Raw genomic sequence first — 23,685 nt, 5'->3', positions numbered from 1 at the left:
GTTTTTTTATATATGTATATTGGAAAGATGATTTATGCTCATCAAGGCTGCATTTATTTGTTAAAAACTACAGTAAAAACTAATTTGTTAAATTATTACAATTTAAAATAAGCTTTAAGTAGTTATTACTCCAGTCTTCAGTGTCACACGATCCTTCAGGAATCATATAATATGCTGATTTGATGCTTAGGAAAATTTTCAGTTATCAATGCTGAAAACAGTAGAGCTGCTCTGTATTTTTTGTGGAAACAATGACACATTTTTCAGAATTATTTGAACAAAAATCAAAAGAACTCAAATGTATGTTCCTATGTAAACGTCTACTTCTGATTAAATTAATGCATTCTTGCTTAACTAAAGAATTAGATTCATGCAGAGCTATAATTTAACTGACGGCAATAAGTAGTTGAGAAAAAGTGTCTGGTAGACTGAATATTGTTTGCTTCCTCTATTTACTATGTATAGCTTTCTTTAGTCGGAGGGCTGGACAGTCATTTTGCAATCAGTTTCATTTCATGGCATCGAAAGGCTTATACCGATTCATTATTTCTAACTATGAACTCAACGCATTTAATACGTACAGCACTTGATGTTTTTCCGAGAGCTGCAGCTCGTTCATTGAGAAATTAGGCAGCCGTGGTGTTTCATTAGCAGGTCTCTGATGGGAGGAGTCGGGCTTGCCCACAGACTGAGTGAAAGGCAGGCAGGCGATGAAGATGGTGGATCCAGACACGCATCGGGTGGACCGTTATCTCTCTGGAAACTGCAGCGAAAGAACAGGTGAGAGATGTGACAGAAGAGATCGTTTTACGCGCTTTGTAATGTAATCATCGTCTGTCACAGAAGCGGGCTTTTTTTCTTTTTAAGTAAAATAAGAATAATCTAATGAAAAAATCATTGTATATCAATGCGATTCATTCAATGCTGCGGTTCAATCGTAGTGACTGACTGCTGTGATGTCGCTTTCCCTGCGGATGATGGGCTGAACAGTGTTTGTTTACACCAGAAAGGACAATTGTTGCCGCGGAAAGCACTGCATTTAACTACCCCCGGTTACCAAAAACACAAAAAAAAAATACGAGGGCCTAAACTGTTAGGTTTAGTAACTTGGTTGTCCAATGAAATCAATGCAATTTGCGATGCCATCATCATCATCATCATCATTAGACAGAAAAATGCTTTCAACTAATTCAGTTTCCAACTATGTTTGTGCGTTGATTGAGAGTGGTGTTAATTCTGATGACTAGAATAACACAGACTTCCTGCTTGTTAGATTTGTATTTTCCTGCAGGTTATGGTTACACCAGTAGGTGGCAACAAGTGAGTGTGGTATTAGTGAATGACTAAATTCTTCACTCAATCCATTCGTTTCGAAACATCTACTGCCTCTGGAGGCAACAAGGCACATCCAAATCCAATCATTGTGAAACATTCTTTCTAATTCAATACCTTCATCTGGGCTAAATTTCCCAAAGGCAATATGGTCGCAAGTTCCGTTGTTACCAATAGAGTTCAGCAGAACTTGGATCCATAGCTGGCTAACGATGCTTGTTGTGGGAAATGCACACCTAATCGATTTTTGAAGACAGCATAGATGTATGATCCGTCACTGCCTACGATATCCCACAATCCTGTCCATTCGATTTTGTGAGACACTCTCCTTATTGAGACTGACTCTGATTAACAACGTTCCAGCTAATATTTTTTTGGTTCCCAGAACGTTCTGGGAATGTTACCCTACAGTGGTGTGTGGTGGTGTTCTGAAATGAGGAGGCAAAGTCTTCTTTTTTTTTTTTTTCAAATGTTAATTCATGTCCCATTCACATTTTCTTGGTTAAATTACTTATCAGAAAAAGAAAAACAATTCGTTTTTTTTCTTATTTTATAGTTTTTACATTAATAATGTAATCACTATTCTATTTATTAAAGACAAGTGTTAATCACCAAGTCATCATGCTGTTTTTAAGCGTTTTACATTTATTCCAAAATGATAACTCAAGGCCGTAATAATATATTTTATTTTTGAACTTATGTTCAGCTATTCTTTTTTTTTTTTTTTTTTTTTTTTTTATATAGTTAAAATTAAAAAAATAGTTGTTTTTGGCTCATCAGTCATCAAAGCTCAGTAAATATTGGTCATAGACACTTTCAATTTTACCAAGCTGATTACTCCCTAAAAACTCCCACAGATCATGTTTTCATGCCATTTTAAGTGTTATATTGACATTACAAAGTGGTTATATCTAAATATGTGAGTTGGTTACTTAATTTTTTTTAATTAGTCTTCCCATTAACGCCATATTGTTCATTCAGACCTATTCATGAATGTGGAATGCGCAAGACCACAAGAGGCAGGATTTATGCATGAACTGATCACAGCCAAAAATAATCTGTCATATACATAGACTGTAAAGAACAACAACATGGATGGTGTCTGTGAAGTCACCTGTAGGTTTCTGAAGAACAATTTTGAAGCCCAAAGTGGGCGGAGCTGGCCATGGCATCTTGGCAGTGCATCACCACTCGTCACTCCAGGATAATCGAAAATGGGCAAAGAGGCGGGACATGGGTGTAGCTGGTTGCTGAAACCATGGCCACACACGACAGTGGCGACAGGAGCGGCAGTCCACTTGTCACTCAAGTGGCCACACTCTTAATTATGCTGAACTTTTAGGCCTAATATCATTTAAACGGATAAGTTATAAAAAAAAAATTCACCCCCCTCACAGTTGTCACGAAAGGTATAATTAGCTATATAGACCAAAACCACTTTTTGTACCAGGCTGTAAACATAGCCTATTTGTTTCTGCTCTAAAGTTGGGCATTTTAACATTTGTCTATGGGATTGACTTCCTTTTGGAGCCTCTCGCAGCCAGTCGGTGAATTGCCGGAAGGTTGCCACTTGGTCATATCGCGATGGAGGCATTGCCTTCTCAGGTGACTTAACTCCCAATTACCACCCACCAAGTCACCGCATGCATTAGGGGGTTTGTTCAAACTCAATGGGCTCAGTGGAGGCGAGAGATACACGGACTCCTGCTGTAACTTTACCTGCTAGTGTTGCAGTTGAACAATGTTTCTTTAGAAAAAAGGGTGATTTATACATGATTATATATATATATATATATAATTTTTTTTTTTTTTTTTTTTTTGACAAATGAGAACCATGTGCTAACATTAGGGGAATGTTCTGTGTTAGGTTGTCAACTCTGGTTCAGTCAGCCAACCGAACTGAACCGCTTTCATTAAGATGTTTAGTTCATGAAGGAGATGACTCTCGTTCAGTGTATGGGTGTGTTTGTTCGTTATGGAATGCATCACGATTTAAAATAATGGAACAAATATGGCAAAACACTCAAGGTAACGCCATATATAAATTTTGACAGGAATGAAAATGAAGCTGTGAGGGAGAGAAGGCCTATGGATTGTACTGTTTAGCAATGATTGTTCAGCTGACAAAATGTCTGTCAGACAGTAGACTTTCAGTAGACAAAAACTCCATACAGTTTTGAAAGTTGTGAGTTTGTGAAAATTAGTCTTTGGACCTTATACAGTGCATTCCATGTTTGATTTTAAAGACTGTAAGCCTTGTTTTTATTAGCTATAAATTAAAAATGGCATCTATTAGTGAAAGCAGTCAGAGCAAATATTTAGTAAATATTTAAGCATGAGACAATACGTAATATGCATCGTTGCACTGCATGTGGGCAAGTTCTTTTTTTTTTTTTTTTTTTATATTATTATTATTATTACTATTATTATTATTTTTTTTTTTGTTGATCGGGTTATTTCAGGTCTACACTACTCGAAATTTAGTTCGGATCGATTGAGGTGTTTACATGAAGACAATTCAGTCCGGTTGAGCCTTCAATCCGATTATAAAGGAATTCGGGAAGTCGTGGCCTAATGGTTAGAGAGTTGGACTCATAATCGAAAGGTTGCGGGTTCGAGTCTCGGGCCGGCAGGGATTGTAGGTGGGGGGAGTGAATGTCCAGCGCTCTCTCCACCCTCAATACCACAACTGAGGTGCCCTTGACCAAATACGGTGTGTGTGTGTTCACTGCTGTGTGTGTGCACGTTGGATGGGTTAAATGCAGAGTACGAATTCCGAGTATGGGTCACCACTTGGCAGTATGTCACTTCACTTATTTTATTGCATGTAAACATAGCTAGTGAATTAAATTAAGAGATTCAAAACACCGGTTTACGAAAGGCAACACCACTAATGAAGAGTGTGTTTATGTAGGAGGAGTGTGAAAATGAATCAGCCTCACTTTAAAGCTGCTGGACACAGATTTCACGTAATCTCCGTTACGGATGTTGAAGTGCCACAACTGATGACTCACTGTAGTCGCTCTCTCTCGCTCTCGCTCTCGCTCTCGCTCTCTCTCTCTCTCTCTCTCTCTCTCTCTCTCTCTGTATCGCCGTGATTGTAAACGCGTTCCCTTCTATCTCCGTGGTTCACAGCGGTTCGGCGTTTTTGCAAAATAGTGCTCTGCTGTTGAATGGCTTCCTCGGAATACGCTTGCGCTGTAGGCATTACCAACCTGCTTTCCTGCCAAATACATGCCCTAGATGCAGACTCACTGCGCGGCGTCGGATGCTGTGCAGGTGGGAGAGCAAAACACTCGCGTGGAAACTGACTGAGAAGAAGGCGAAATGACAAGGACCGGTCTTTCAGTTGGTTGATAAAGAAAAGCCTTCGTTAGACATATTCTTACATTATAAACTACATCCATCCGCAATATCACACCTTTACTCTCTCCGAGTGATGCTTCTGCTGCTGTCTATGCAGGTAGGGCTGCGAAAACACGCAGTTTACGCATTGCATTTGTGTTTTGATTGGTAAGGAGTATTTCCAACTAAACTTTTGAAATGCTTGTGTTTTATGCGTTATGACAGGTTAGTTTACTTTTAATACCTTAAAGGAAAAATGTCGTGGTTTATGTCGCAGTACGCTGCTTTTAAGGACGTCGGTGATCCAGGGAGTAGGTAACAGTAACGACCCGCCCTTTGTAAATATACAATAGCAAATTGGGCAGAAAGTGTTGGAGTGTTGCTCGCTGACAAATGTATGAGTAAATGCTTCGGTCTGAAGAGCTCTGGGTTTGGGAGTGTTCTCAGAAGACTCTTAAAAGCCTTCTCCCGTATCAAGCCATGACTGAGCAAATAAGATAACAGCAATAACATCAGAGGGAAGATTTGACATAATGTGCATTAGTGTCTTAAGCAGGTGAAAATTGTCAATTGTGTTTTTATTTATTTTTTTTATTTTTTTTGCTATTAACGTAGGCTATGTGTGATTGTGTTCTGGACAGTCAAATTTGCTGAGCACTGCTCTACTGGGGGATTTATACAAATATTGTTTTTCTGTACATGTGCTATTGTGTGGGGTTTTGTAAATAATATGGTCATCTTGGAAGCACCTTGGAATTTCATAAATTTTACATAGAATATGGAAATGGTACTGCTACTGTAATAGCTCTTTTTTTTTTTTTTTTTTTTTTACTTCATTTAATGGACAAGTCACCATGGCATGCCAAATATTTCAGTAAACGCTTAAGTACCATCGTATGCATCAAAGTACTGTTACTGCCAGAGTACTTCTGATATTTTTTGTAATTCTAATATATCTGGCACATATTAGCAGGTATTGAAGACAGACTTGTTTGTGTATTTCCAGAATTGCTTGTGTATTTTCAGGCACAAAGATTATTTCAAAGCAGATTTACAAATTGTACTGTTATGGTAATTAATTAAATCATTCATTTATCTGGACAAGTTACCATGGCATGATAAATATTTCAGTAATCATATCAAAGTACCATTTTACTTCCACAGTACTTTAGATATTTTTTTTATATTTAATACAGTCTGTGTGCCTCATCAGTGTTTATATATCGTGCAGTAAGTTGTGTAACTACAGTTCATGGTGACTGGTTTTAGAAGACAAGACATTTTAGAGGTTATTTGATATAGACCCATCCAAGCACACATAGATATTTGTCACCGCACACCGCGAGAAGAGATCAAAGGTGATCCTAAACTGAATTTCCCTAGAGGCACTCACTGATTTGTTTTCTAGTATTTTTCTGGCTGTTGCTGGCCATGTTTTTAAATAAGCTCTTGTTTGTGAGCTGAGTGAAGCCTCCGGTCCCAGTTGTAGGTCGCTCTAGGCAAATGAGTGGAAAAGCTGAAATGGGAAATGTCCCTCCCAGAAGGGATCTTTGACCTGCAGTATTATGGGTTTACTCTAATTACTGCTCTCTCTGTATGGACAACACGCTCTTTCTAGTCAGCTTCCATAGGGAGGTTTCCTGTGTGTTATGCCGTATATTCCCTTTTTAAAAAATCACATTTTCTATTGAAAAAGAAAATTAGGGCCAGACATATTTAGAATTTTTTTTTTTTTTTTAATTTCCCCCTGTTGTATTGTGCCTTATTTTGGAATATTGAGCATGTTTGCTAATTGCTGTTGAAAGGTGGTATTTGCGACAATCTTCAGTGTAAAGAGCACTTCACTGGATGACATTTATGATGCGGTGATATCAATATTTTTTTCAAAAGAATTGACCGTTTTTTTTTTTTTTTGCTTTTAGGACTACACTGGAATATTTATGACCTTAAAGTTGTAAATATTAATAATAAAGTTACAGATGTTACAGGATAAAAAAAGCACACTGTCTAAAACCCCAGTTTTGATTTAATTGGATATTTAAGTTCAACGTTTTGATACAGACATAAAGCTTATCATATGAGGAATTAGATGACATTTGTTTATATGCATTGATATGCTAGCGTTTTGAAATAAAGAAAAAGGAAAAAAAAAGTGCATTTACTATCATTCAAAAGTCTGAAGTTTTTTTTTTTTTTTTAATACTTTTTTTATCAATATATGTATGCATCATATATTGATAAAACATTTCAGTAAAGACATTTTACAGATTTCCGTTTCAAATAAAATTGTTCAATAAACATTTCTTTAGAACTTTCTATTAATAAAAACCATTTTCAACAGAATATTAATTGTTTTTAACATTAACAATAAGAAATCTTGGTAACACTTTAGATTAGGGAACACCCATTCATTATTATTACAAATTTTCCCTGGATAAACTACTAATTTGCTGATTATTAATAGTTAGTAAGGCAGTTGTTAAGTTTAGGTATTGGGTTGGGTTAAGGGATCTAAAACATGCACTGTAAAAAATGAATCATGGGTCTTGTAATTTTCATTAAAAAAATGAAGGTGATACTTTAAAATAGTGTGTATTTCATTAAAGAAATTGTGATTCAGTGTTGTGTAGAAAATATTGAGGACTTTTTACTAATAAAACCAAGAGATGTGTTTTCCTTTTTTTTTTTTTTTTTTTTTTTAAGAGGAATCTTCAGCAGTTTTGAGGCTTGAATTGAGGAACTGATTAAACTAAAAAAAAAAAAAAGGAAAGGCTACCTGTTTATTTTAAGAGAATTAGCTCAATTTTACAGTTTTTATTTTAGAGATGATTGTTAGTTCCCAGCATGCTTTGCATATAGCTGGATGGAGAGTGAATTTTGAAATTAAATGCTATTTTCTGTGTTTTTGAGTGAAGGGAAACATCTATTAATGTTCAGTTATGTTTGACATTTGAAAGAGTTTCTGTTACATTGAAGATTCCATTGTACAGTGCAATAGTTACCATTGTGCAGAAGAGTAGCGCATATGGTTCTGGATACTACTCCTCTAAGGTATCAAACCTTGTTCAATGAGCAGTAGCTTTGCTAGTGCTGGTGCAGTACTTTCCAGTATTTCTCAAGTATTTTCCTACTTGAGCTGTTTGGCTGTATACAGTCTTTTAAATGTACAAAATAACTGAGTCAACAATAACTCAAACTTTGAGAATCAACTTAAAATAAATGAGCACATTTCACTAATTATAATAAATTCATTGTGTCATAGATTAATTAATTTAGGAGATTTTACATGATTTTTTTCAGGTAGATTCCATTTAAAAAATCAAGTTGTAAAAACTACTCAAAAATATTACGTGTAATATTGTTATCATAATTTTAAGTAAATAACCAATTCCATTTTTTACAGTGTGGTAATGTAGAATAAGGCATTAATATGTGCCTACTTGGTACTAATAAACAGCCAATTTGTTAGTAATATGCATGCTAATAACAGGGCTTAAAGTTCTCCGGCATGCAGCATTTGGCTGCGGGAAAAAAAATAATCCTACATTTTAAAAAAATAAATTATTGATATCACTTTCGAGTCCACGAGTTGGCCTACCAATGGTATGAGAGGAGCACAGCTTTCATTCTCAACCAAAATAACATTAATAGCCAATCAGAATTTTTTGCTCTTATAAACACGAGGCACGCAGAATAGTTTCCAATTGCAGAGTTGCAACCCTGATGAATGGAGAAGCACAACAAAAAGCTGTGAGGCGCGATGGTCAAATATGTCCATCTAGCGCATGTTTACATAGAAAAGCTAATTAAAAAGAAGCGGAGCTTTGTAATCATGTCATCTCCATAAGAACGCTATGATTACCAGAACATTTACCGTGATTTTTTTGAAAAGGTCCTCTTCACACATGATCTCTTAATGGTAAATTACCGGTAATTTACCAGTAAAGACTGCAACTTATGTGTGAAAGGGGCTAAACTCTTCCTCTGCATATGCTGTGAATTCACATGAAGAAAGGGAGGTGCAAAAAGGCATGGAAAGTCAAGACACCAGCAGAAATCTATCAGTAATTACAGGTGCATCTCAAAAAATTTGAATATCGTGAGTTTTTTTTTTTTTTTTTTTTTTTTTTTTTTTTTTTTAATTTTGATGATTGGAGCTTACAGCTATCTCCAGTATTTGAGCTTCATTAAATGACCATCACTACAGTATAAATTCCGGGTATCTCTTGTTCTTTGAAGCCACAATAATGGGGAAGACTGCTGACTTGGCAGTGGTCCAGAAGACAAACATTGACGCCCTCCACAAAGAGGATAAGTCACAGAGGGTCATTACTGAAAGGTGTGGCTGTTCACAGAGTGCTGTATCAAAGCATATTAAATGCAAAGTTGACTGGAAGGAAGAAATTGGGTAGGAAAAGGTGCACAAGCAACCGGGATGACCGCAAGCTTCAGAATACTCTCAAGCAAAGCCAATCCAAACACTTGGGAGAGCTTCACAAGGAGTGGACTGAAGCTGGAGTCAGTGCATCAAGAGTCACCACGCTCAGACGTCTTCAGGAAAAGAGCTACCAAGCCACTTCTGAACCAAAGACAACGACAGAAGCGTCTTACCTGGGCTAAAGAGAAAAAGAACTGGACTGTTGCTCAGTGCCCCAAAGTCCTCTTTTCAGATAAAAGTAAATTTTGCATTTCGTTTGGAAATCAAGGTCTGGAGGAACACTGGAGAGGCACAGAATCCATGTTGCTTGGAGTCCAGTGTGAAGTTTCCGAAGTCAGTGACAATTTGGGCTGCCGTGACATCTGCTGGTGTTTGTCGATTCTGTTTTATCAAGTCCAGAGTCAATGTAGCCGTCTACCAAGAGATTTTGCACTTTATGCTTCCATCTGCTGACAAGCTTTATGGAGATGCTGATTTGCTTTTCCAGCAGTACTTTAGCACCTGTCCACACTGCCAAAACCACTTCCAAGTGGTTTGCTGACCATGATATTACTGTGCTTGATTGGCCAGCCAACATGCCTGACTTAATCCCCATATGCAATCTATGGTATATTTTCAAGAGAAAGATGAGAAACAGTTGATCCAACAATATAGACGAGCTGAAGGCTCAATCGCCTCAGCCTGATCGCTTCCTTGCCACACCTCACTGATGCTGGAATTTTTGTGCTAAAGGAGCCCCAACCAAGTAGGCTATTGAGTGCATAAATAAACGTACTTTAAAGAACTTGAACTTTTCTGTTTGGCAAATCCTTTTTTTTAATGATCTTAGGAAATATTCTAATATTTTTACTTTCATGAGCTGTAAGCTCTAATCATCAAAATAACTTTTGGAATGTTTTACTTTACATGTAATGAATCTAGAATATATGAAAGTTTCACTTTTTGAAATAAGTTACAATTAAAAAAATTCATGATGCTCAAATTTTTTTTAGATGCACCTGTAGAAAGCAATCCTGCCCTGAGTCAGTGGAAATTAATATTAGCTGGTTTGGTCCCAACTAATGGCCTATAAAAAGGTGTCTCATTACCAACGTGTCACATAAGAAACCTTTCATGATGGGTAAAAGAAAAGCTTTCTCAAGACCTTCGCAACGTTATTGTTGCAAAACATACTGATGGCATTGATTACAGAAGGATTTCTATACTTCTGAATGTTCCAGTGTGCACCGTTGGGGCCATATTCAAGAAGTGGAATAAACCGGCCACGTCCAGGTGCTCCTCGCAAGATTTCTGACAGGGGAGTAAAAATAATTATCAGAAGAGTTGTCCAAGAGCCAAGGATCACTTGTGGAGAGCTTCAGAAAGACCTGGAATTAGCATGTAGAATTGTTTCAAAGTAAACAATAAGTAATGCACTCAACTGCTGTGGCCTGTTTGCACGCTCACCACACAAGGCTCTATTGCTAAAGAAAAAGCATGTTGAAGCTCGTTTAAAGTTTTCTGCACAATATTTAGACAAGCCTATGAAATACTGGCAGAATATAGTCTGGTCGGCTGAGACAAATTTTACTCTTTGGATGCCATAATACACACCATGTTTGGATATCACCCCAAAACATCATGGTGTAGCACTGGCAAAATTAATGTAGTTGAAGGAAGGATGAATGGAAAAATGTCAAGAAAATGGAAGATTTATCAAGACGACATTCTTGATAAAAATCTGCTGCCATCTACCAGGATGATGATGAAATGAAGGTGGACATTTCAGCAAGACAGTGATCCAAAACACACAGCCAGGGAAATTCTCAGTTGGTTTCAGAGAAAGAAAGTAAAGCTGCTAGCCTGCTAGAATGGCCAGCCAATCACCTGACTTGAATCCAATAGAAAATGTATGGAAAGAATTAAAGATCAGAGTTCATAGAAGAGGCCCATGGATCCTTCAAGATTTGAAGACTGTTTGTGTGGAAGCATGCATACGACTAGTTTCTCCATACAGGAGGCGTCTTGAAGCTGTCATTACCAACAATGGCGAAGTATTAAATCAATTTCAGTAAGCGTGTTCAATACTTTCCCCTGGGTCACTCCATTTTATTACACAGAACTTGGTTTCTGAACTTATTTGTATTGTTTTCTTTGTATGTATGGATTACTTGGGTTGTTACCAGTGAAAATTTCATGTCGACAGCGTTCAATACTTATTCAAACTGATTTTTTTTTCCATGAATATACAGCGGGTAAAATAAGGAAAGCAATAACTTTGCCACAGTATCCTTTCAAATGTTGCATGCTTTGCTTGTGCTGCCCCATACTCAACAACACCCCCCCCCCCCCCCCTAAATAAAACAAACAAAAATTAAGCACAGGATTTCTTTCTTTTTTTTTGCTTTAGCCCCTGTAATAAGCAACTAGTTATTAGTGAGAATTGGACCTTAAAATAAAGTGTTACCGAAATCTTTCTTGAGCATCAAATGATTTCTGAAGGATAATGTTACATTGAAGACTAATGACTGTTGAAAATTCAGCTTTTTCATCACAGGAATAAATTACATTTATAAATGCATTTGAGTTGTAACCAGTAATTTTAATTTGTAGTAATATTTCACATTGTTTTTTATAGTATTTTTAATCAAATAAATGCTTGGTGAGCATAAGAGGCTTTGTCAACAAATTAACAAATCTTCCTCACCCCAAACTTTTGAACGGTAGTGTTTTTCAACACCAGATATATATTTCATAATATTCTTATTCAATACATATTCATTAATAAATCATTCACATATTCATCCAATTAATGAATAGCACATTTATGTGCAGTCAGGTTTAGTGAGAAAGCTAATTTTTACCTGTTTTAAACCGTTTAAAGAGCTGAGGCTCTCCTGGGATGCAGCTGGCTCCAGGGTTTGGGATTGTATTAATTTTTAAGCAGCATGTGTTGAGTTTTGTTTGGTGGCTCCATATGAGATCTTGAAAGTGAAGCAGCTGCACTTCACAAATACTGGGAGTCTGATGTGACCTTGGGCCAGTTTCCTCATGTATTATTTGTCTTGTGTGGTCTTTCAAGTCAGCAAATTTCTGTCACTACATTCAGAGAAATTATTAAACTGCTTTCACAGTCTGTTTTTTGACTTAGTCAAAGACTTTTTCATCAGTATTCTTAGGGCCAACGCAGAGGAACTCCAAGGCAGTGTCTGAATTGTTTTAAACAAATGCAATGTGAATATCTACGAGGACAGAATGATGACTGTTGTTGTGATGAAGATCTTAAGGCATGGATGGAATATTTTATCCATTCATTTCCAAAGACCTTTAATAGGTGCTGTAAAGTTTTGTTCATTCAAACCATGTCAACATGTACGCCTTCATTACCGGAGGTCACGTCCTTGTCAACACAGTGAATGTTTTCACACACCTTTTACGCTAATATTATCAATAGTCATATTCAGAACGTTACTGACTGGAGTTTAACGACGGCTATTCATTTACATAGAAGCATTGGAAAGTGACTGAGTGAATTATAGGCGTACAAAAATGCTACAACTAATTAAGTGCTTTGGCGTGACTTAAATGTCAGCGTAAAAGTAGGTTAGCTGATACTGTAATGTGTGGAGGACAGAGCAATGGACAGTCATAAAGAAAGAAGAAAGTTGCTCTTTGTAGATGATGTGAGAGCTCAGTTTTTAACATTTAGAAGAGCCGTTTGACAAATGTAATTGAGCATGTAAGAACCAATGAGGTTTGACGTTAATTGACGTTTAAATAAAAGCTTAAATTTCAATCTCCTCATTATACAAAGTGATCATGTCACTTATAATGTGTAAGTCATTTCACATTATTTTTGTCCTTTTTCAAGTTTGAAAGTTTTGGACTCCATAATCTAGAGGAAAACAAAAAACATGAACGGAACGACATGAGGATGAGTAAATGATGACAGATTTTTCATTAAGTGAACTATCCCTTTACTAGTTCAAAGAGGAAGGGAAATTAAGTCCTGAATTACTAGTGTTTACTGTCAAATGCTAATGGCTTGGATGGAAGTTTTCAGTTTTCCATTTTGCGATTTACTTTAATTGCAAAAGATAAAAGCTTTCTTTTATCAAGCCAAAACATTCTTTACACTTGTTTTGCCCCATCAGGCAGTGGTTTGTTTGTTCCCTTTGTTGTTTCTCAAGGAGTCATTAACTTATGGAGGCTGCTGTAAAAGAGGTTTGGCCATAATTAGATTCAAATTTACTTGCATGGAATTATAATGAATGTTCTATAAGGCATTGCAGCAAAATTAATAGAAAGAGCCAGACTGAAGAGTCTGTGTTTAATTATAGGCTGATTTAACAATCTCGACTTGTTCTATAAGCCTGGCAAAAATTTTAGAAGTTGTAATTAATTTTTTGGAATCTGCGGGAAGGAATGACTAGGTCATGTTTCTAGTATGAATACATTTTAATAGACATAATCCTCTGAGCTGTAATGCTGGTGAGAAAGTAAAGCTGACAGAATATTAATACAGGGACAACTGACAACAGAGACTTTAACTGACCATGCATAATAGGCTTTTCTAAATGACTTGATTAATAATCATTAATATCACAATCTCCTCTATAATTTTAGCAAAGCTGGTTTTGTGATGTGGATTTTGCTGGATTATTTTGTTTCTATTGGGTATAGAAGATTCCTTAGGATGTGGGTGGGGATGTTTTTGAAATTCAGAGTTCATTTAACATCAGTTTATCTTGGGAACCCTAACAGGACGTGTTAAACTCCTATGGGGTAAGTTTTCACAATGGGAACAAAATGAGTAAAACAGGGTTTCTGCGGGTCTTAATTCGCAAAAAGGTCTTAAATCCGAGCAGAAAGTATTAAATAAATAAAATCATGGCTTTAAATGTTACATCACATTGCAAAACATGAATTCCATCCTCCTGTATTTTTATTTTTCAATACAAAAACCAAACGTCCTGAAATTAAGAAACATTTACATTTTTGCTAATTAAAAAATTTAACATGAAATGAGTATATGCTTATAACAAAAACTTAATTCAAAGGGAAAACAAGTTTTATATCCAATTGACAGATTTGTTAATTTTCCTGAGACCATGGCAGATATTTGTTCTTGTTTGTGTCATGAATCGGGTCCATGGACTTCCATTCACTCGCCACCAGAGGTCACTCCTCCATCACATTGACTCTCACATTGCACAGACGGTTTCACATTTACCCCGGACTACATTTCCCAGCAGCCATTTAACTAATCACACGCTCACACCTGAGAACTACCACACAATCACACACCCTACATAAACCATGGACTTCCTTTCACAGATCACAGAGTATTGTTCTGCGTATAGCACCCTCCTAGTTTTAGCTGCGATACGGAACCTGTTTCTGATTTTCTAGCCTGTGTTTCCTGGATCTACCGTTGTCTCGCCATTTTGACTCTGTTTGTGCTTCACTTGGACTATTGGTTATGTTTCTGGATTGCCCCTCTTGTCAAGCCCTCCGGATAACGTACGCTGTGGACTGACTCGCGCCTGGTTTGGATAATTCTTCTTTCTCGTCTGTGCCATACATGTTTGCTGGTGTTTTGACCACGTCTCTGTATAATAAATCTTGCAAATGGATCCGCACGTCTCTCGTCTCGTTTGCCCCGTTACAGTTTTAATCACAAACTCACTTCATTTTTATCAGTTTCACAGACTTTATATTTTCAGCAAATATTATATAGTAAAACAATTATAGAACTAAACATGGAAGAAGTAATGTGTAAATATAACATTTTGGTCTACGAATAATGCAATGAATTAATATTTGCATTTTACAGCCTGTGACAACTTGTCCTGATATCAAAGTAAAATTGGTATTATATCATCTTTTAGTCCATGTTCTTCATTAAATAGTTGATATTTAAACACACCTTATTGTGGTTTTTGTTTTGTTCACTTGTTAACCTGAAAGCTATTACAAAAATGTGCTGATGATGTTATATATGAAGCAAATATCATGTTTTTTTTTTTTTTTTATATTTGGATCAATGTGATTTTAATCAGCTCATTGAAAAAAAAAAACATTACTGCGATATAGACCTTCCACATGTGAAAACGTGTTCCACTCTATATAATCAAGGTTTAATGCATATATAATCTAATGCATTGTAAACGTTTAGTCCCCCTCTCGCAGTGCTTGTAGACATAATATATCTACTAATTTCAATCTCTTGTAAGTGAAATGTTAATTAATTTTTCTTAATCTGTTTTGACTAAACTGTTTAATTAGCTTTTGACTGTCAATATCTGATGTCTTATGCTTTGATCAATGTGTTGTACTTTATTAAGAAGAGATGCGAATGATAGGTAGCAGTGTGTGAATGATCATAAACCGTCTGGCAGTGATATTATTACATTATTAGCAGTGCATCACACTGCAGATTATAAAGCTATAAACCCTGTGGGAGGACAGGTGTCCTGGTTTATTCTAGGAAAAAAATCTCTTCTGCTTCACTTTCTCTTTCTTTCTCTCTCTTTCTCTGTCAGGTAATGCCTGATGGGGAGAGAGCAGACATTGACAATCGCTTATATGTGAATAATCTATTTGCTCACTTTGATTGTACATTTGGCTCATTTTCTGGTTGTCATTCTCATCTCATGAGAGAATTACTCTGATGTTTGGCAAACTGATCTCAGTTTAGGCCGGCTGACAGACACATTGTTGTGTATGTTTTGTCCAAGACCTAAAAAAACCTTGAGATTAACAGCGCTGGATTGTATGAGTTACAAAAAAGATGGGGCTTTCCTTTGTTGTGATGCTGCACGGCCTCTCCAAGCTCTCACAATCCACCCTTCATTGTCTCAGCGTCGAGCGTGAAGCTACGGCTACGGTGTGTGCATCGGTTTGTGTATAAAACCTGCTGGATTAATTCATGAGCACTTGAAGGTCGCTCCACATGAGAGCTGCTCTGTCTGCGATTTCAGATCCCATGCTCAGTAGATTTTGGGGATGTGTGGGGGTTAAACCAGCCTCTAGCAGAGATTAGCCTGCCGTAATGCAAGGCAGCTTAATGCCAGGAGGCTTGAGACGATATAACCCCTGCCGCTTCAAAACAAAACAAACATGTTCTGGAGCTTCGTTCAAGGAAAATCCTGCAAAAAGACTATTTAATGTTTGAGTAATGGGTGGGCCAATGACATACAAGAGTAAAAGAAAAGGAAAAATCTGAAATGTCTAGTCTTAATGTCTTAAAATGCATGCCATTTGATAAAAAAAATTATAACACTTTGGTATTGGGACCGGACCAATTCTAACTATTAACTAGTTGCTTATTAGCATGCCTATTATTAACACATTGGCTGTTTATTAGTACTTACATTACTTAAGCACATATTCTGCATGAACATATTCTACATCCCTAATCTTACCCTTAAGGCAAAAGTTGTAGTTAATGATTTGTTAATAGGCAAAATTGGACCTTAAAATAAAGTGTAAGAAATTCCAGAACCTCAGACACTTTGAACTTCTGAGATGGACAACACACACGCAGTGCATTAACATACAGACATCTGTCTCCACAACCCACTGAGAGAAAATGCGGGAAAATGCCTCTCTGACATATGCATCAGTTCCTCTTTCCCTCACCCATCCTTCCCTTCACTCAACTCACTCAGAATGGTCAATAGTAGAATGTAATGTTCTACATTAATGCAAGTGATACTTACAGTCATGTTTGGTATCATTTGAGTTGTCTCAGGGCGTTCGTGACGTCACGTAATACGCAATTACGTGGAAAAGGTCACGGTTGACTTAGGTGGAAGTACCGAGTCAGTAGTCTTTTTAATATTAAAACACCCAGGATACGCACAAATGGGCATTTTAAACGATAAACTGACACAAAGACATTTGAATGTGTATATGGTCCTCCTTTCGCACATTTGTAAACACTGACTCGGTACTTCCGCCTAAGTCAACCGTGACCTTTTCAACGTCATTGCGTATTACGTGACGTCATGAACGCGCATCACAGAACAGAGCAAGGCGAGCATTTGTGCTTATAAAACTTAAACTTTTTTTTATTTCTTTTTGAAATGACCGATCGTTTCGCTAGATAAGACCCTTATTTGGACCTTGAACCGTTTGGGTCCCAATGAAGTCCATCTTATGGAGAAATATTTTCACCAAAAACTTTAATTTCTTTTCAACTGAAGAAAGAAAGACATGGACATCTTGGATGACATGGGGGTGAGTAAATTATCAGCAAAAGTTTTTTTTTTTTTTTTTTTTTAAGTGAACTAATCCTTTAACCTAAATACGAAGTCATAATAAAATGGAGTCAGATTAAATAATAAAGTCAGATAGTAAAGACCTTTGCGCATTGAAAAGACCAAACACGCAGGAAACCTTCATCCACCATTGGATACCTTCTTTGGGCCAAATGTGTGGACCTTACAAAAGTGTGACCAAAAATTTAAGCAATTGCTTTGTTAGTGCGGTTCATTTGAGTAAGTGTGAATGTTGCCACCCGAACCCTGGAGAGCACCAAACAAGTGCTTCAAACCAAATTCTGGTGTGCTTTGACTGAGAAAGTGTTCACACTGGGCAGGTTTGATTAGATTACAATGAGCTCTGGTGCGATTTGCTCTGTTAGTGTGAACACTGCCACTGGAACCCTGGTGCGCACCAAACAAGCGGACCAAGACTCCTGAAAAGGTGGGTTTTGGTCCACTTCCGGACAAACTTTGGTGTGCTTCGACTGAAATATGAATGCAACATGGACCAAAGACATCTAAACGAACCAAAAACATGCCATGAAGTCACAAGATTTGACTCTAAACAGGACCGAATGATCACGCATACCCATTTTTTCTTGTAATAGTCGTGATGTTGCTCATTTGGGTTGAGTACAGAATTTGAAACTTCTTGCAATGGAGAAATTCTTGCTGCTCTTTTTGACTCCTTTACACATTTTATAAGCACTTCTTGAGTTATCAGTGGGTTTAAATACCACCATACAGTATGTGCACACATACAATGAGTGCATTTTAGCCTAGCACACAGCGTAGTTTGTTCCTAAGTTCGCAAAATATACATCCTAAAAGCGGTCCGGTTGTCCATATATCTAATGCCTTTTGTTTTGTATCTTTAGGTTTGGTCTTAAAATGACAATGTGAACGCTAAGTGAACCAGGACTAAATGTATCATTTTCTTTCAAAAGAAATAAGAGAACCAAACTAATAAGTGTAGACACACCATAAAAGTCCAAAATCATAAAAGTCCAAAGTAAAGGCATATTTTTCTTGCACCCTGAATACATGCAAGTATACACATATATATATATATATATATATATAACCATTATTTTCAACAAGGTTATTATTTTATTGTTTTGTAAACCTCATTAAGTTTTTGTGGTCACACCACATGACATTTCACAACCTGAACTAATCTAGTCTAGTCATGAAAAATGATACAGTATTTTAGGTTACACAGTCAGGAGGTCCTCTGTTATATAATTTACCCCCCCAAGTTCATTGAACCATATGGCCTTGTTGGTCATGCCACATGACACATTTATAATCAATAAAGCAGTTTTGTTAAATACATTTCTTTTAAAAAATGCCATTCTGTTAATAAGGCCTTCATTATGATATCAGGACAGTTTTGTCCATTAGACATTTTTGACATTATGCCCCTAATAAATATGAAAATCTATTTTAATTAAAAAAAAAATTTAATGTCCTTCATTGAAGAGGTGTATTCGAGTACTAGCATCTATGAATTTTATTTTCTCATTTATTTTTTAATTCACTGAGATGTTAATTTGAGCATTGAATAGTCTGAACAGTTCATCTCAAAAACACACATATTGCTCTACAGGATGAGTATTTTTGTCATCTGTTCATTGTTAGAAATTTCACGTGAAAGCCCAGACTCCTGCACGAGTTGTCAGGTGATTTGTGCATGCTGTGCTTTTAGCTTGTGGAAAGGTCATCTCTCTTCACCTGCAGCTCCAGAGGGAGTAATTACAGACAGATGTGACCACCCACGTCTCTCTTGTCTCTCGCCCCTCTCTCTCCAAACAGGCCACAGAACTCATGCTCAGCTGAGACACATGGGTCCCTGCCCTTGTTTTATCGGGGGGGTTTTTTCTCCGAACAATTTTTGAATTATACCAGTAACTTCTCTCACTCTGCTGCAGCTCTCTTATGCAGAACAAATAATTATTCTGAATGTCTTTCGTATCATCTTTCAAATAAATTAGCCAGATTTCTCTTAAATTCAAGGGAATTTGCAATGCTCTTCTGTTTATTTTGTGCATGCTTAAAGGGATAGTTCACCCAAAAATTAAAATACGGTCATTTATTTTATTTTTTTTACCCTCCTGTCATTCCAACCCTGTATGACTTTCTTCTGTGGAACACAAAAGATGTCTTCATTTTGAACCGTTCCTTTAACATCATCTGATGATACTGTTAGTGACTAATCGCGCACAATCTCACAAAAGTGACATAATCAGGTTGATCTGGAGTTCAGCAAAGCTACTGTCGCATTAAGCTCCAGAAAGCCACCAAGATAATGCAGACTGTATGCAGGCTTGTCTTAAAAAGATATACAGGCATCGGTTACTGTCTGCTTGTGTTGCTGGGAAGAGCAGGGATAGAAAACGGAAGAAATGGCAAAGGACCTTCTAGATATTGTTGAATATGGTTAAAGATGGCGCGTGCTCCTCTCATGTTAGATAATTTGATACGGTTGAACAAGCAAGAGAAAAGACGGTCTGACTTTCTTTCTCTGCCTACTGAAAGACCTATTCATAGTTTGAGTCGGAGAAGCCATGCCCACGGACCGCCCCCAGTGCCTTCACTGACCATCTGATGCATTTTCACACTAAACTGAAAAGTACTTTATTGATCTGCTATAATCTGATTGGCTTTTTCCATTTGCGGAAATAAGGACATGCATTTTTTTTTTTTTTTTTTTTTTTTTCAGTACACCTGGAAACAAAGACGTTTACTTCGCAGATAAACTGAACATCCATGAGCAGAAATGTATGTTCTGAATTATGTCTGAAAATAGTCAGTACTTTTAGACTTTAATACAGGATGACTGACATATTGGAGCCAGTATATAGTATTTTACAACTAACAAAATATAGATATATCATTCAATTTCACCCAAAAATGAAAATTTGCTTTAAAAAATGTACTCCGGCATCCAAGATGTAGATGAGTTTTTGTTTCTTTATCAGAACAAATTTTGTAAAAATGTAGCTTTCTCACTTTCACTTTCTCACCAATGGATCCTCTGCAGTGAATGGGTGCCATCAGAATGAGTGTCCAAACAGCTGATAAAAACATCACAATAATTCACAAGTAATCCATACGACTCCAGCATATCAATCAACGTCTTGTGAAGAGAAAAGCTACATGTTTGTAATGAATTAATCAAGACATTTTTAACTTCAGATCATTGTTTCCGGCTAAATACGAGTCCTCTATTGAGTGAAAATCAGGAAAGAAATATGCACAAATCAAGCACCGTTTACAAGTAAAAAAAAAAAAAAGTCCAGAAGAGTTCTAAAGAAATACATGTAGATTTTTCACTGGAGGAAGTTTTATTGTAAATTATGGACTTAGTAACAGCTAAACTGTACAAACACTGTAAAAATGTTTATAATTTTTACAGAAAAAGACTGTAAAAATGTTTATAATTTTTACAGAAAAAGACTGTAAAAATGCTAAAGTAAAAACCCGTCAAATGGTTAACTGTAAGTTACCATACCATGTACAGTGAAAAATTGTAAATGGTTTAACATTGCCATATATTTACTGCAAAATACTGTCAAATGTATGATTTTTAAAAACCTATGAATTATCATTTGCTTTACATTGAAAACAGTAAAAGGACGTTCCCAGAATCTCTTTTAATAGAATAGTCTTACTGTCTACGTTTTTGGCCAGATGAATGTACTACTTAAAATTTGTGTGTGTATGTGTAGTTGAAGATGATCCTAGATAACCCTAGATGATGATCCTGTGGATCAAATGCTCAGGACAATTAGAATGTGGAAATATAATCTGTTCACAAGTTGGAAAGGTGAATGGTGTTCCTAGCAAAAAAGACCAGCTTCTCCCAAATCACAGCTCATTACAGATAGTTTCATTTATATACGTTGACAGTAGCTTTTTATCACGAGCACATGTGGGATGAAGCCCCCTTTAGTCATACATTCAATTACCGCCGTCTTGTTCGGTTGATAAAATGAGAAGAAAACAGTTTCCATCCTGCATGTCATATTATCTTTAGGAAGATTTTTATTTTATTTTTTTTCTCTGGAACCGAAATGGCCTGGTGGCTGTGTGAAGTGACAGGGCACAATTCCCAAAATCACAGCGCTGGACATGAACAGATAGTGAAAGGGAGCAGAAATGCGTCCATCACTCACACGCACACATGCGCCCACACACACATTGCTCACCCCGGGGTAGGAGTGCTGTTAACTGGTGAATGAAAAAGGCCTGGGAGAGGCTTTCACATAACACAAATCTCTGTCAGCTAAGGACAGATATGATGGAGCCTGTGGCCTAGATACTGGTAGTATCCTAGAAGAAGCACCGTATGCTGGATGAATGTGTGTGTAACATTCAATAGCAGAAGGGCTGGATGGGAATGTTTTTTTAGCATGAGAGGATGCATATGTATGACTGGTTGTAAAACTATCCCAGAGGGCGGGTCTATCTACAGATATTTTCCCTGAAAGTTTGAGTTAGAGTAGTTTGCAAGAGCTCAATTATAAACAGACTATAAAAGCAAACTATAGTGAGTAGATGACTTTACCTGTTCGGTGACGTTTACTGTCCCCAAAAACCTCTGTACTCATTTAGCCACTTGTTAGCAACCCACTTTTTTAAGATAAGTTAAAGGTTTAAAAAATCACAATGGGGTATCACTGATGTCTTTTATGTTGTAGAATAAAACTAAATATATAAATAAAAATATCTTGAGCATTTAATCAAAAACCTATTCAAAAAACCCGTTGACTTCAGGACAGTGGAACGAGATATGCTAATCTGTTTCTGACTTTTGGCTGATAAAAAATGTCATCCTTTCAGCACGCTATTATACTAAATATACAGGTCATTGGGCACATTGAGACCACAGACTCCAGTTTCGGGGCAAGTTGTCATTGCCATAACCTGCCATAAATAGCAGGACTTTTAAAATGAGACAGTGCAACAACAAATCCTGTTATCCTGTGAAACACTGTTTAGCCACTGTTAACACTATAATATAGTTGACTCTAGTCTAATCAGAATATTTTTCACATGTTTTGTTCACCGAACCAGCAAGTTGTCATTTATGAGATGCATCAACTCAAAGTGACTTCCAGTGCTCTTGTTGCAGGGACAAACCCCCAGAGCAGCCTGGGGTGAAGTGGCTTCTCAAAGCCTCAGTTACCATGTCTTTACAATTACAAGTAATGAGTTGTTACCCCCTACATGACCCCACAGTAAAAACGGATTTAGCAGAAGTGTTTTTGTGGGCAGTATTTATAGAGCAAAGTTTTTGTGTAGGCCTAACTGTCAAATGACTGTGACCTAAAGAAAAATAACAGACAGATCAAGTTAAGTGTCCAACCGTTATGCAGAGATATATATATATATATATATATTTTTTATTTTTTTTTTATTTTTATTTTTTTTTTTTTATTTTTTTTTACAAAAAAACCATAATTATGCTTAATTATTACTATTACGGTTATTAATATCATCATATATAGATTGGCTTCTAGTATTGATAGACCTGAAATTAAAGAACTGAATAGTATGAGTAATTGTCAGTCCTCTGTCGTGTGTCATGTGTTCCCGCCTCATGTTTCCATATTTGGTTTGTTTCCTGTCCTTAAGTGTGATTATCAGTTAATTCTTGTCCAGCTGTGTTTGTCTAATTATCTCTGATTATCCTATGTATTTATAGTCCTGTCTGTTCAGTTAGTTTTTGTCTGGTCTACTCGTTACTCCCCAGTGTTCCTGTCTGTGTCTACCTTGCCTTGTCTTGCCCTGCCTTGTTTGGATTCATTAAAGACTGTTAATTTGAGTCTCATCCTCGTCTCATGTTCCTCGTTCCTCCCCGTTGTGTGCACCGTGACAGTAAACTGTCTAACCGAGTAAGCCTTTCAAAGAGACTGGCTTTCTTTTGTTTCACATTTAAGAAAATATTGCAGTAGTAAACATAAGATAAATACATTTCTGAAATGTGTACAAGTCTTTTTTTTTTTTTTTTTTTTAAGTCATTTGGTGATTTTTTTCCTTGAAATACCCATAAGCTAAAGTAGAATTTAAAGAGTCATTGAATTTTTACATTGTGGCAAACAGCTGTCTGTAGGATTCCTCCCATATCTCCAGAATTCTGAATTGACGGTTTGGTGTGGGTTTAAATGTAGATTCATCTCGTCTGTTCTGCTTTGCAGTTTTCATGATCGAAGTCACATTTGAGGAGCTTCAGGCTGATACTGAAGTTTAAAATGTCAAACTTCATCCCACTTCACAAATATTGCTTTGCTATATTAAGTGCTTTGAGTGCAAGCA

The 23,685-nt window shown here is 36.7% G+C and overlaps 1 protein-coding gene across 2 annotated transcripts in view; it reads left to right on the top strand.

Annotated features, from left to right (window-relative positions):
* Positions 1 to 685: 685 nt before the first annotated feature.
* The window catches only part of LOC306870236 (amyloid-beta A4 precursor protein-binding family A member 1-like), a 68,434-nt gene continuing 45,434 nt past the window's right edge, over positions 686 to 23,685 (top strand). For both annotated transcript variants that reach the window (XM_079417382.1, XM_079417383.1), the window contains exon 1: positions 686 to 780. The gene's annotated coding sequence lies outside the window, so the exon portion shown is untranslated. The remainder of the gene's footprint in view (positions 781 to 23,685) is intronic.

Source organism: Barbus barbus (genome assembly GCF_936440315.1).
Source record: "Barbus barbus genome assembly, chromosome: 5".
In the NCBI taxonomy this organism is placed as follows: domain Eukaryota; kingdom Metazoa; phylum Chordata; class Actinopteri; order Cypriniformes; family Cyprinidae; genus Barbus; species Barbus barbus.
This window is presented reverse-complemented; position numbering and strand designations above follow the sequence as displayed.